Source organism: Rhagoletis pomonella, unplaced genomic scaffold (genome assembly GCF_013731165.1).
Source record: "Rhagoletis pomonella isolate Grant_MI unplaced genomic scaffold, Rhpom_1.0 Rhpom_scaffold_00008, whole genome shotgun sequence".
In the NCBI taxonomy this organism is placed as follows: domain Eukaryota; kingdom Metazoa; phylum Arthropoda; class Insecta; order Diptera; family Tephritidae; genus Rhagoletis; species Rhagoletis pomonella.
This window is the reverse complement of record NW_023458562.1, coordinates 42,682,054-42,694,855: the sequence shown is the minus strand read 5'-3', so window position 1 is coordinate 42,694,855 and position 12,802 is coordinate 42,682,054.

Here is a 12,802-nt window from a genome sequence, read left to right as displayed (position 1 = left end):
AGATTTGTATGGGATTTCGTTAGCGTATTAATATATAGATAGTAGATAGTGAAACCAAAGCAGGCATTCATAGGCTTATACGAAAATTAGAATAACTCGGCTCTGGAGCCACTTATCGGGTCCATTTTTTGCAGGTGTATTTCTCTTGATGTTAGTAATACGTATTTTGAATTTGAAGCAAATCGGACCATAAATGAAGTTTTTCGGAATAACTCCACTCCTACTCCATCTACTGAAAAAACAAACAAAATGCGCACCTCCCCTTTGAAATACCTTTCGAACAAAAGAAAAATCATTCAAATCGGTTGAGAAACATAGGAGCAGTAGGGAGGAATAGATTTGGATGGGATTTCGTTAGCGTATTAATATATAGATTTTTGGAAGTTAAACCATCTGTTAGGCTGAATATACATATTCTCCATATGCAACAAGCAATTTTTAAGCAAAAAAACCAAAACCGACTTCAATTCTCATATAAAAATTTTAAAGTACCGTTAATTTATTCATGATCATTATTCATTATTCATGATGATTATTTTAAAAGCAGTCTTTTTCTAATCGAAAAACTCTAGAACAGCTTTACCGATTTTTAGAAATTTTGGACATCGACCCTAGATCCTCAAAGGATGATAATAGAAGAAGAATAATTTCGATATATCAAGGGGCGTGGCCCCTTCCATACAAACTAAAGTTTTCACACAACATATCTCTGGAAGTATTCTTCGTAGAGTGCTGCTACTTAGTATAGAGATATATAATATCAACGCCAAACTCATAGAAAAAATGGGAGTTATTGAAAAAGGGGCGTGGCACCTCCCATACAAACTGAATTTCTGACATTAGAATGTGTATGTGGTGTGAGAAATTCAGTTTGTATGGGAGGTGCCACGCCCCCTTTTTCAATAACTCCCATTTTTCCCCATGACTTTGGCGTTGATATTATCCCCCGTATTCTAGAACCCGAATTTTCGTAATTCGTAATTCGTTGCTACGCTACGAAAGACGTAAAATCCACATGCGCAACCCTTGCGGAAACATGTGCAGATTTGCCAGCTATCAGTTAATTTTCGAAGATAGCTGAATGAAGGAAAACAAAGTGGAAGGGAATTAATAAAATATTTTGAAGGAAACGGTGAATTCTATTGCATTTGCAATTATAGCAGCCGAGTAAGAGCGCCCTATGGGAATGATTTCACAAAGATATGCGGAGCTGTCGGGCATAGTAACCATGGGCGCGTCTATGTCAGCTTCTGGTTGAATTGTTGAACCACAAGCCAGAACTACTCCTATGCCTACGGTGACCATCCGTCCTTTATTTTAAAGGACAGTCCTTTATTTTTACCCCCTGTCCTTTATAATTTTTTTTCAAAATAAAGGACGCCTTTTGTCCTTTATTTCTTAAACTGTCCTTTAAATCAGCTCTGCATTTTTCAGAGGTAAACTTTTAAACACAGAATATGAAACATAAAAATATCCCTTATAAAATATGTATAATGAAAACCTTCGCCAGTTTGGCTCGCACCCCACTTAAGGGTTTCTACTTAATCGGTAATCTTTGTACAATCCATAAGCACAGAGAAAGTTGTGCCCAGGATCGTGTTGCACGCTGAGTTTCCACTTCCACTGAAAAATAACAATAAACCCCCAGCTGGACAGTGGTTAAAAACTGGCATTTAGTGTTCGTAATTCACTGGAGCCTTCATTTTTTTCACTTAATTTGATTATTTTACCTGCACTTGATTTGCGAATTTTTATTTAATTATGTATATAAAATTTTTTAGTAAAAAATACAGAAAAAGTAGCAATTTTGAAGAAAATGTATTCTCTTGTTCCAGTGCATAAATGTTACATAGCAAACACTAGTTGAAAACAATTGTATGGTTTTCCCAAACGAAAAAATTACACAAAAATTTGAAATGTTTTAAAAAGTGTTCACCAAAATACATATTTTTTTTAGTTTTTAGTAAAAATTGGTTGAAAAATGAAGGCTTCGGTAAATTATGAACATTAAATTCCAATTTTGAACCACTGTGTGCTGGCTTCGTTGTGCAGTATGAATTATGGTAAACGCATTTTGGTGGCAAAGGATGGCGAAGGTCTTGAAAAGGATTTGGCTAATTTTTCGCTACAGCAGGGGAACTTGTACAATTAAATAATATAATTAACTGGTAAATATTTGATTTAAAGGCAAGGTAAGGTACTTTTCTCATACAAGTTGTATGTACGTATTCCCAAATCTTTTTGAAGAAAGTCCTTTATTTTACATTGGTTAATATGGTCACCGTACCTATGCCTGAAGAACTGGTTTTCAATCCAGTTAATGCAGCTTCTTCCAAGCCATTGAAAACATGCACTTTGTTAAGTACACCATCTGTTGCACTTGCTTCTGCCTTCGGCCGCGCTTAGGGATAATAACCCTTTCTGTGTTGCCGGAGAAGAGGGGCTTCCGCATGTCAAAGGTATACAACACTTCTTGCGCACATCACTGCGGCTACGCCATCGACAGTATTTTTGCGCAGAACCCACGTCGAAATTTGCAAAAAAGTGCATAGTTCAAACTGAATTTATTAAAAAGATAGTACTCGGAAATTTGAAACATTTAGTTTGAATAAAATTTTAATCCTTTGATTACACGTGATGTTAAGTTTTTGGATTCGGATTATGCGTTTGGACACAACAACCGAAAATCGTTGTACATATAACTAAGCCGGACCCGAGAGTCTCGATAAGGGGCGACCAAGATTCTTTTTTGCTCCTTTATATAAAGCAGTGGATAAAAATATATGTATATGCGAAGGGCAAATTTATCTGTTTAAATGAACACCACTAATATTTCCTGCAAACACACATCGATTTAAATCCTTTATCTCGCCTCCGACACAGAATTGTTTTCGTACAAAATTGCGCAAAAAAGCTTACTCGTTCGTTTTTAGGCATGCCATTGTTACGAGTTTCGAAAATACCATTCGGATTGCAGAATACTATTTCTACGATTCGTAGCAAAATCCAAATACGAAAGAGTTGCAGAATAGGAATATATATAGAATTATTTTCCAAAAAAGTGGAAGCATTCAAACGTGAATTTTTTTTCTTTAATTTTTCAACATAAATAAATAAAAAACCAGACCCGTTTTTAAAAATCGCCACGGCTAGATCGGCGCGAAATTTAATTTTCTTTTAATTAAAAAAAAAAATAACTTGTAATCGGTTCATATTTGGGCTCTCAGAATTCATTTGTCCACAGCAACCTTTTTTGCCCCACTGTGCGGCGTATATACGCGGAGGTTTTCCAATTTTAAAATTAAATTCTTGTTAAAACGATTATTTATAACGATTAGACGTTGTTTTTAACCGACTTCACAAAAAGGAGAAGGTTATCAATCCTTCGGAGTATTTTTTTCTATGTATGTTACCGCATAACTTTGGACCACGTAAACCGATTTCTATAATTCTTTTTTTTTTAAGGAAAGGTGCTACCTCACAGGTGGTCCCATACTAATTTTGTTTAAATGTGATCATTGGATCATGAAGAAATTAACGATAATCTTAAATTTGTATATGAGAATTGAAGTCGGTTTTGTTTTTTTGCTTAAAAATTACTTGTTATATTATTTATTAATAAGGGTATACAATTTTATACGGTGTTTTATTGTAGTTTTTTAGAAAATGAGTTTTATTTTTTATCAGCGCAAGTATTAAAAGTACTTAACAATTACATACTTTTTGAAAAATCTGTGACTTAGTAAAATTTTAAATGATAACTTGACAAGCTTTAGACGAGTTTTTTATTGAAATAAGTGGTTTAGTACATTTTTTTAGAAAAATATAATTGCTTTAGGTTCAGTTCTATTAATAATAGAATTCTTTCATCCAGCTTGTTATCAAGGGAAAGGTTCGTAGGCGATTCGTAAGGATTCTGAGTTTCATTTGGCAGCTGCTCTGAAATCTCTACAAAAAAGTTTGAAATTTGAATTTAGATGATTTTGGCTCTTCATGCTTTTGTAATACATGGTAGCCAGTCTTTTCCCGTCTTGTCACTTATCTCCCGCTGCTGTTTTTAATTCGGATTATGCTAATAAAACTATGCTACTTTAAGGTTTTTATTAATTTTAACTCGCAAATAGCAGAAGCTAATTGAATGGCCCATCACAAAATTAACTGAGTTGGTTTTTGAACCTGTTTTGCATAACCCCATAGTCGCAGCTACCAGAACGAACAGGCGTCACTTTTAATTTAACCTTTCGATGTTCTCCAGCCAATTAATTTATAAGATACGTACATACATTACTCTTGCATGCGAGTTTACTAACAAAGCCTGCGTTTCTTAGAAATTTTTAATTAGTCGTTCTGCGGCATTATATTTCTTTATTATGTGCTGCCATTTATGTTTATTGCATACTTACCCACACACACCTCATCCCGAAAATAAAGAATTCCATCCTTCGCCATAACAGCGGGCATATTGTAACAAAGTGTTAAAACGAAGTTAAAAGCAATATAAAAACCACGATTAGATGCGATTCATCTAATATGTACCTGATAGGTGGATCGATCACGGACTTGACCGATCGATTCATCAATTCGGCTTGGGCCACATGCCGCGTCAAATCATGAGTAGAAGGCGGTACACTTAATGTACACAAGTGCAAACATACATACAAATGTATGTATCTGCATATGCATAGGCTCAATCAATGGAGGACGCGGTTTCGTGCTTCAAGTCATCCCTAAAATTTCTGAAATATTCATGCACTAACTTTACAAAAATAGAAGCGCACAATATAAAGCAATGTAAAAAATTTTGGCGAGATCTTAAAACCATCAAATAGTTTCAAAGTTAATCTTCTTAACATTGCCCCCATCACCTTTTTGTGAAGAAGGTTCTTATATTAAGAATAACTTATAGGTACCATTTTCAATTTATTTTCTCTTTTTACATATAAAGCTGTAAAACCTGTACGGTCCAAAGTACTTTCGATCTAAGTCCATCTAAAGATTTCGGAGGCATTTTTGCTGGTTGTGACAGAAAATATCCTTGTAAAATTTTTAATTTAAACATGCCAAATGTGAAGCAAATCGGGTCGGGTTTTTCAAAATATCCCGACCCTGGTGCCATCTAACGAGACCATTTCTGGCAAAAAAGTTTATGTTTACATAACCAATATATGTATATTATAAAAAGCAGCCAAGTCGGCCTATAAATAAGTTAGATATAGAACTTTTATTATTTTTTTCGCCGCAGACACATACTTACCTTACATACTTTTCAGCGACTGTCGAATAAATTTAGGTGGCTTGAACTAAAGTAAGTTTTAAATTTGACGCATTTTAGTCAGATTATTTGATTGAAAAACTAATTTACTATAATTATTATGAAATGTGAGGTTTTCTACCCCCAATCGATTCATGAATGTTTACAGTGACTGACTTCAATTCTCATATACAAATTTAAGAGTACCGTTAATTTTTTCATGATTCACAGATCGGATCTTAACCAAATTAATTTGGAATCACCTCTGAGGTATCAACTTTCCTTAAAAAAAAGAAATATAGAAATCGGTACACGAGGTCCAAAGTTATGCGGTAGCATACTTAAACAAAAATATTCCGACGAATTGATAACCTCGTCCTTTTTAACCGACTTCACAAAAAGGAGGGAGGTTATCAATTCGACGGAATATTTTTATTTTTTTATGTATATTACCTCATAACTTTGGATCACATTAACCGATTTCTACAATTCTTTTTTTAAAGAAAAGGTTTAAATCCGATCATTGGATCATGAAGAGATTAACGTTAGTCTTAAATTTCTATATGAGAATTGAAGTCGGGTTTTTTTTTTGCTTAAAAGTTACTTGTTTTACAAGCTTTTATTTAACTTTCTCTGTATGTATTTATGTATATTTGTAAGGAGAAAATCTTGTAATCAATGTTTGATCAACTTCCCGATGACCTAGAGACTTGAAACTTCACAGTTGGCTCAGAACCCGATCACAATGCAATACGAATGATGAGTCAATCCGATAGGTGGCGCAGGAAACGAGATATTTGAAAAACTCGTATTTGTGATATGATTTTGTTCATAATTATAACGTATATTAACTATATGAAAAGGAGCACCTCCGCTAAAAATTTTGTCGATAGGTGGTGCACGAGTCGATATATTTGGTAAACCTATATTTATGGACCGATTTCTTTCATATTTAGAAAGCTTGCTTAAAAAATATTTATTTTTACAATTAACTTATTTTTTATTTGAAGTCAGTTTAAAAAAGAACGAATTTTGAACAAAGGCTCAAAAATATGCTACATTTTATAAACCGTTATTTTTTTAATTTGACAAAAATGTGCCACTAAAATCTATTTGATGATGTTTATACTAGGACTTTTATCTTTACTATGGGCAAAACCAACGAATATTACATGCACCAAAAAATAAAAGATTAACTACGTAAATTTTTCGAATTTTGTTTCATATGTAAAAGGTTCCCAAAAGAATTTCCTGGGTACGCCTCTGTACACATGTATGCATGCTTTTATGCACACATGTACATACTTCCATATGTCTGCACCTACATATCGTCGTTTAAAGTACAAAACCGCGTATCAACAAAATGCAAAACCGCGTATGTGAATTATGTAAATTATTTTCTAGAGAGTAAAAACACTCACATTTTAAAATGGTTCTCTTTTTTATAAAGCAATCGCATTTCTGGCTAGTATATTTCAGGAAGAATGGGCAAAGATTGAGCCAAGAGCTTGTGTGAGTAAATCAAATTTTTGGCAGCTAATATCAGTTACGCGGTTTTGCAGAATGACGATTCGCGGTTTTGTACTTTAAGCGACGATATGTACGTATTTCCCAGAGCGCATGCTTAAACTGCCACTGCCGAAATGCGATAGCAATCCAACCATATTCAACACATACAAATGTAAACTGGTGAGTGTTTTTAATGTGGCTACCCAATTTGCCAAACGGCTTCGTATCGTATCGAAGTCGTTTCCGGCTCGTTCTGGTGAACAACTTCTTCGTCGGCGAACGTCGGCTGCAATGCACAGTCGCCGGCGAACTGCAAAACGATGCTAAAAATTTATGCCAGTACTAACTACCAAACTAAAAATAATTTTTTTGTTCTTTATTAAAAATAGTTATATTTAATGCATTTTATTCTTTTTTTTATACAAACTAAACAAGGGTATATTAACTTTGTTCACATAACGGTTGTTTGTAACAGCCAAAACGAATCGAGATAGATATGGACAAATGTATACATAAATGCTCAGAATGAAAAGAGAAATAAATTAAGCCATATCTGTATTTGGTTGGTATGTAGGTTGCCCTTTATCCAAGGTAGGTTGGTATTGAAAATCGGGCTGCAATCACGCATACTTCCCATATAACGGTATTTTCGGAAAATGCAAAAATTGCGATATTTCAGTAAATATTAGATGCAAATTGCTGCAAATTAGTATGTGGAGTAGAATTGTGGTAAATAATAATATAATTATGAAATTTTTGGAAAATGGGCGTGACCCCGCCCACTTATGATGAAATTCTGTATCTCAGTAGCCGCTTCACCAATCCTTACCAAACTCGGTACGAGCCTTGCTTAGGGTCTAGCTAAGAAATCTGTTTAAAATCTTTGAAATCAGGCAATAACCACGTCTGACGTCTGGGAGTCTGACGTTTGCCAGCAATATAATTTAAAAACTCAAAACTCAAACTCACACACACATTCTCATTTTCAATCTCAAACAGCAACAATTGTGAACAATTGCCTTTTTAGTTTCAGTTTTATATCATTTTAAAATGCTTTCAAACGTCAGAAAAAACAATCATGGCCCCCGAAATGAGAGAATTAATTTACTTTGTAATGTTTTTATCGTGGTACAAACTTTGTATAGAAAAAATTAATTCGATATGAGATTGTTTCGAGTTCACCTAGACGATTTTTTCAGACCGACGTAGAATAGAAGTCGAATCGATGAGAAAAAACGAAGCCGGAACAAAAACAAAAACCCTTCGGTTTCATGTCGTTTCAAGTTCACCCAGACGACTTCAATTCGAACTCGTCATCATTCTGTGGCAAATTGGGTACTATACACACAATGTACCTATGCACATATGTATGTATGCCCAGAGATTTCTAATGCGGTTAGAATATTGTTTGCTTTCACCTCCTTGGCTATTTTCTGTTTATTAATTTTTTGTGTGTGTTACCAAGACATCGTATACCAATTTATCAATTTAATGACTTTATTGAAAAACTTAATGGGAAAAAATATTGACTTCCCAAATACAATTTTCATTAATTTGATTTCACGTTGGCGTTCGCGAAAATGATTTTAAGAGCTCAAAGTTGCTGTATACTTTGCAGTTTACGATCGTTTGGTTAGACATTAATTACTTGCTTAGAGGTGCAAGAAAGTCCCTTTCCTCTTGCCATAGGTCTCTAAACCGTTCTCGAAAAAATCGATTAACTTCTATGTTCTGCCAAAAGTCGTTTTGGGTTGTGATAAAAGTTGATGAAAGTTCAATTAACTACTCATTGATTTATTATTCAGGAACATCGTTATCATTAGATGAACCATGTAATTATTCGGCGATCTCGAACCAATTCTTAACAGGGGCTCTCCTAACGGAAGAAAATACGTACTATATACATGCATATGTATGTGGATTTATATGGACCTGATATCATCTGTAGTTTTGTCTTTGTAGTTGTTAAATGCATAGAAATGGAGCTATTTAGATTTAATTCCAAACTAGTATATATCAGTTAAACTTAACTACAGAAATTGCTATGGAATTACTTTAAAATTGACAAATTAACGGCGCATAGGATCACAAAATCCAAAATTATTCTGTATGCGAATGAGATTCTGGCAAAACATCCATTCCTAAATATGTATTTATTCAATGTCTGGCAATATTGGTAATTATTTGAGCGATAGACTTTAATCGTCCGCAATTAATTTAGGGTATGTAGCAAAATCTATGGTTAAAAAATTCAAATTCGCTAAAAAAATTTATAAAAGGTTTTTAAGAAAAATGCGAATATTTATTTTAATTTTAACTCAGTTATTATTACTTTGTTCAATTATATCTTCTCTATAAAATCGTCATTAATCGTATCGCTATATATATTATATTGATTTTATCATTAAACTTTATTACTTGATTACCCTTTATTAAATATGCCTGTAGAATTATAGTATACGTACATATATGTACATAGGTGCAGATAAATACGTATCTATGTACGTATGCACATATAAATATTTATAAACTATGCTTATTAGCATTCGCATGTATGTAGGTATAGACTTCAACTTGCCTCTCCAAATTTGTCCAGAGCCAATGGCAGCTGACACACTTGTACCTACTGGTTTGTTGGACCTTGCAGCCATTCCATTTCCGACATGTTCTAGCTGCTTTAAAAGGAAAAGGCGGTTGAACAAAAGTAAAACGCAAAAATGAAAAATAACAAAATAACAAAACCTACTTACAATAAAATTTACATTGAAATACAAATACGGCCCCACTCAACAAAATAGTATGTACAATATGGTTTTCAACTTATCTAAACTAATTGCATCTACTTAATTTCCGAAAGTTGTTTTCGTAAATATAGTTCAATTCGCAAACAAACAACACCAAAAACAACCTTTTTGTTTTGTGGCAAAAACAAAATATTATTTAAAAAACGGGAAGGTTCAGGGCAGTTCTTATGCGAACAAAATACCAGACATTTGAATTTAAAGTTTTGGCGGTGTATTTGCCCGCAAAATTTGTGTTCGGAACGGAAGCCTTATTGAGATGATCACCAAATCTGCAAATTCCATTTATGTAGAATACAGATTACAAGAATATTTTGCAGAGAAAATAACAAAGTTAATGATATCCATTATTAAAATGAATTAAATTTTGGACTAACTTTAAAATAATTGCATATCTTGGTTTTTTCGTTAGGAAAATTTATATTTTTTAAGCGATATTGTGGTGTTTTATTTAAAGATATAGTGCTTATAATTACATTTGAATAGATTTCAAGAAGTAAGAAAGGCAGATCACATTTCTCAAATAAGTGTGAAAATAAATGTGAAATGATTGCACGTATGTATACTATACAATGTACTTCCCTCCAGTACTGCTGGGGTCAATCGCTACTTTTGAACCGCTACTGCACCGACTCCTAGGAAATGCATTTATATGTATGTCGACTTTGAAAGAAAAAATAACTTTTTTAACAAAACTTGTATTCTTTTATTCGAATTTCATTAAATTGACATTTTAAAATACAGCTAGGGTCAGGTGAAACTTTAAGTATCGGACATGAACTCAGCGTTGAAATGCTTTCAAGAACAATGACCTAACTCTACTTAAATCGTTCTTTCAAATGGCCACAGGCATATATGTATGCAAATATGCACATCAGTTTCTAGAATTGGCAATTTTTGTTTTTGTTTAAATGTTAAAAGCAGCTTTAAAGTTCCAAATGAGCTATGCGCTATGACTGGAAATAAGTTTGTAACGCACTGGCGATGAAAAAATATCGAAAACATGCACACAAACAAGAAATGCATGTAAGTAGCTTCAGAGCTTTCCTCATTCATTCGATGAACCAAGATATAACAAAACAAAACAGAAAATGCACGCGATTTTTCGTGTCGTGTCACAAAGCAACAAATACTTAATACAAATTAATATCAAATTCAATTGAAAGTGCATAGAACCTCAATGGCAGCGAGAATCATTATCCTACGTCTTCGCCCAAGATCCCAAATTTTTATGCACATGGATAACCTTGAAACAAGTATATTGCCACTTGGCAATCAGTCGTTGCCGACATTGGCAGCCTCACCAACGATTTAAGGATACAAATATGCCAGCAAGGAGACAGCCAATTAGGTTTGTGTTTGGGTGAAATGCGGCTTGCTTTGAATCAAGTTTTGCTGACCTTTTTCGCAGAACAACTATTGTTCGAACAACCAGACAGCCAAATTTAACGCAAAATGCCCAAAATTGCGGCTCAAATGCAAGTTTAAATTATGGCAATACAAATGTAGGTGTGTTTACATACTCGCACATAAATTTGTATAAATACTTGGGTGAATTAATACGATGGGCCCTGCACGAAATGGTGGGATATACATATGTATTGTATGTACATTTTACTGTGGTTTTATAAATCGATGTGCCCCTCTTCCCCGCGTAATGCAGTTTCCTGTATATCTTTACAAGAGAGAATTACTTCATATTTATACTTTTAAGGCTTTGGAAATATTAAGAAAATACGTAGACACTTAAACTGTAAAAGTTTTTGGTCAGTCAAGGCTGACGGCTTTTTTTACAATAGCCAATCGAAGTTGGAAATAGACCTTGTTAAAAGTTGTATATGTACTTAAAAAGCTTATCAGTATTAAGACACATTTTGAATATGTTGGAGTAAATACCATCATGGACTTTATATTTATATACGCACATATTTACAAGCAAATACCCGATATGCTTCGCTGTGCCTTAAAAATATTTTTGTGTTGATACTCCGTCCCAAAACTTGTATGACCTCATTCATAATAAATAAAATATAGTAAATTTAAAGAGCTTTATAAAGTGAGAGTTTTACACAAATTTCCGATTTGTAAAGCCTTCTTAATTTTTTATAAATGTGGGTGTTAGTTAATATATTTTCGAAGCTATTTAGAAAGTAGGCGATACGGCTTTCTCTTGGAAATTTAATTTTCAATCTCATAACCCGAGTCTTCATATAGCGCGCTTCATTCAAAGGTGTATTAATTAAACATTTGTCGTTTCGAATACTGAGGGCAAAAAAATATTTAAAGACCATATCTTCCATAAAAAGCTTAAATCAAATTTGTTCGTAACTGAAAAAAATTTGACTTCATTGCAAAACCTACAGTATTAACTAAGAGTTTTGGGTGTAGTGAGATGGCGTAACAGAACCAAAATATATACTTTGAATTAGAGATGCCAGATCGAAATAAAAAAATCCATTTTTGAATCGAAATAAAAATAATCGATGCAGGAAGGAACACCAAAAAATAAATCATTCTCCCAAGATCTATTCATATGTTTTATCAAATAATGTATTTATTTTACATAATTTTTATAAAGATACCAAACACAGCGATCTGACCAAACTTTTATTGTACATATGTAAGTAATTTTTAAAACATAAGTACATAGATATTTAATGCCCAGTGAAAACTTAATGTTAGCCCTACTTAAGAAAACTGTTTAATTTTTTCGAAATTTTGTTAGTTAGTTTTGTAAATTAACCACTATTTTAAGGAGTTTAATGAAGCTTACGTACACACATATATATTTTTTTGCAAGGCGGACGTTTTTTGTTTTTTTTTTTGTTTTCGCTGACTCTATATTTCACTTCTTAATTACCCTTAAAAAAATTTAGAAAGAATAATTAAGGGGTGAAAATTTTTTATAAAAATTCGCATAAAGTTAGGCTTTACAATTTTTGGAGTTTTTGTTGTAGTATTAGCCAAAATTTTGTATAGAGTTATGTTCAAGAGGCTTCCCTGAGGAGCCTTATAATCGGGGGAGAAAGGTCATTGAATTCTTTGGTCTTTGCTTTCTCATGTTAAAGGTTTTTTTACCAGCCCCAAATCCAAATTTCTTTAAATTTTTATAGATTTTCAGGGATTTTCAGGACCCAATCGTGAGTCTCGAATTTTTTTAAACGATTCTCGGATCGAATCCGTGCCGTGCAGTGCCGAGCCGAAGGGCCCGATTTATCGATCTTCGATTTAAAAACGGCAT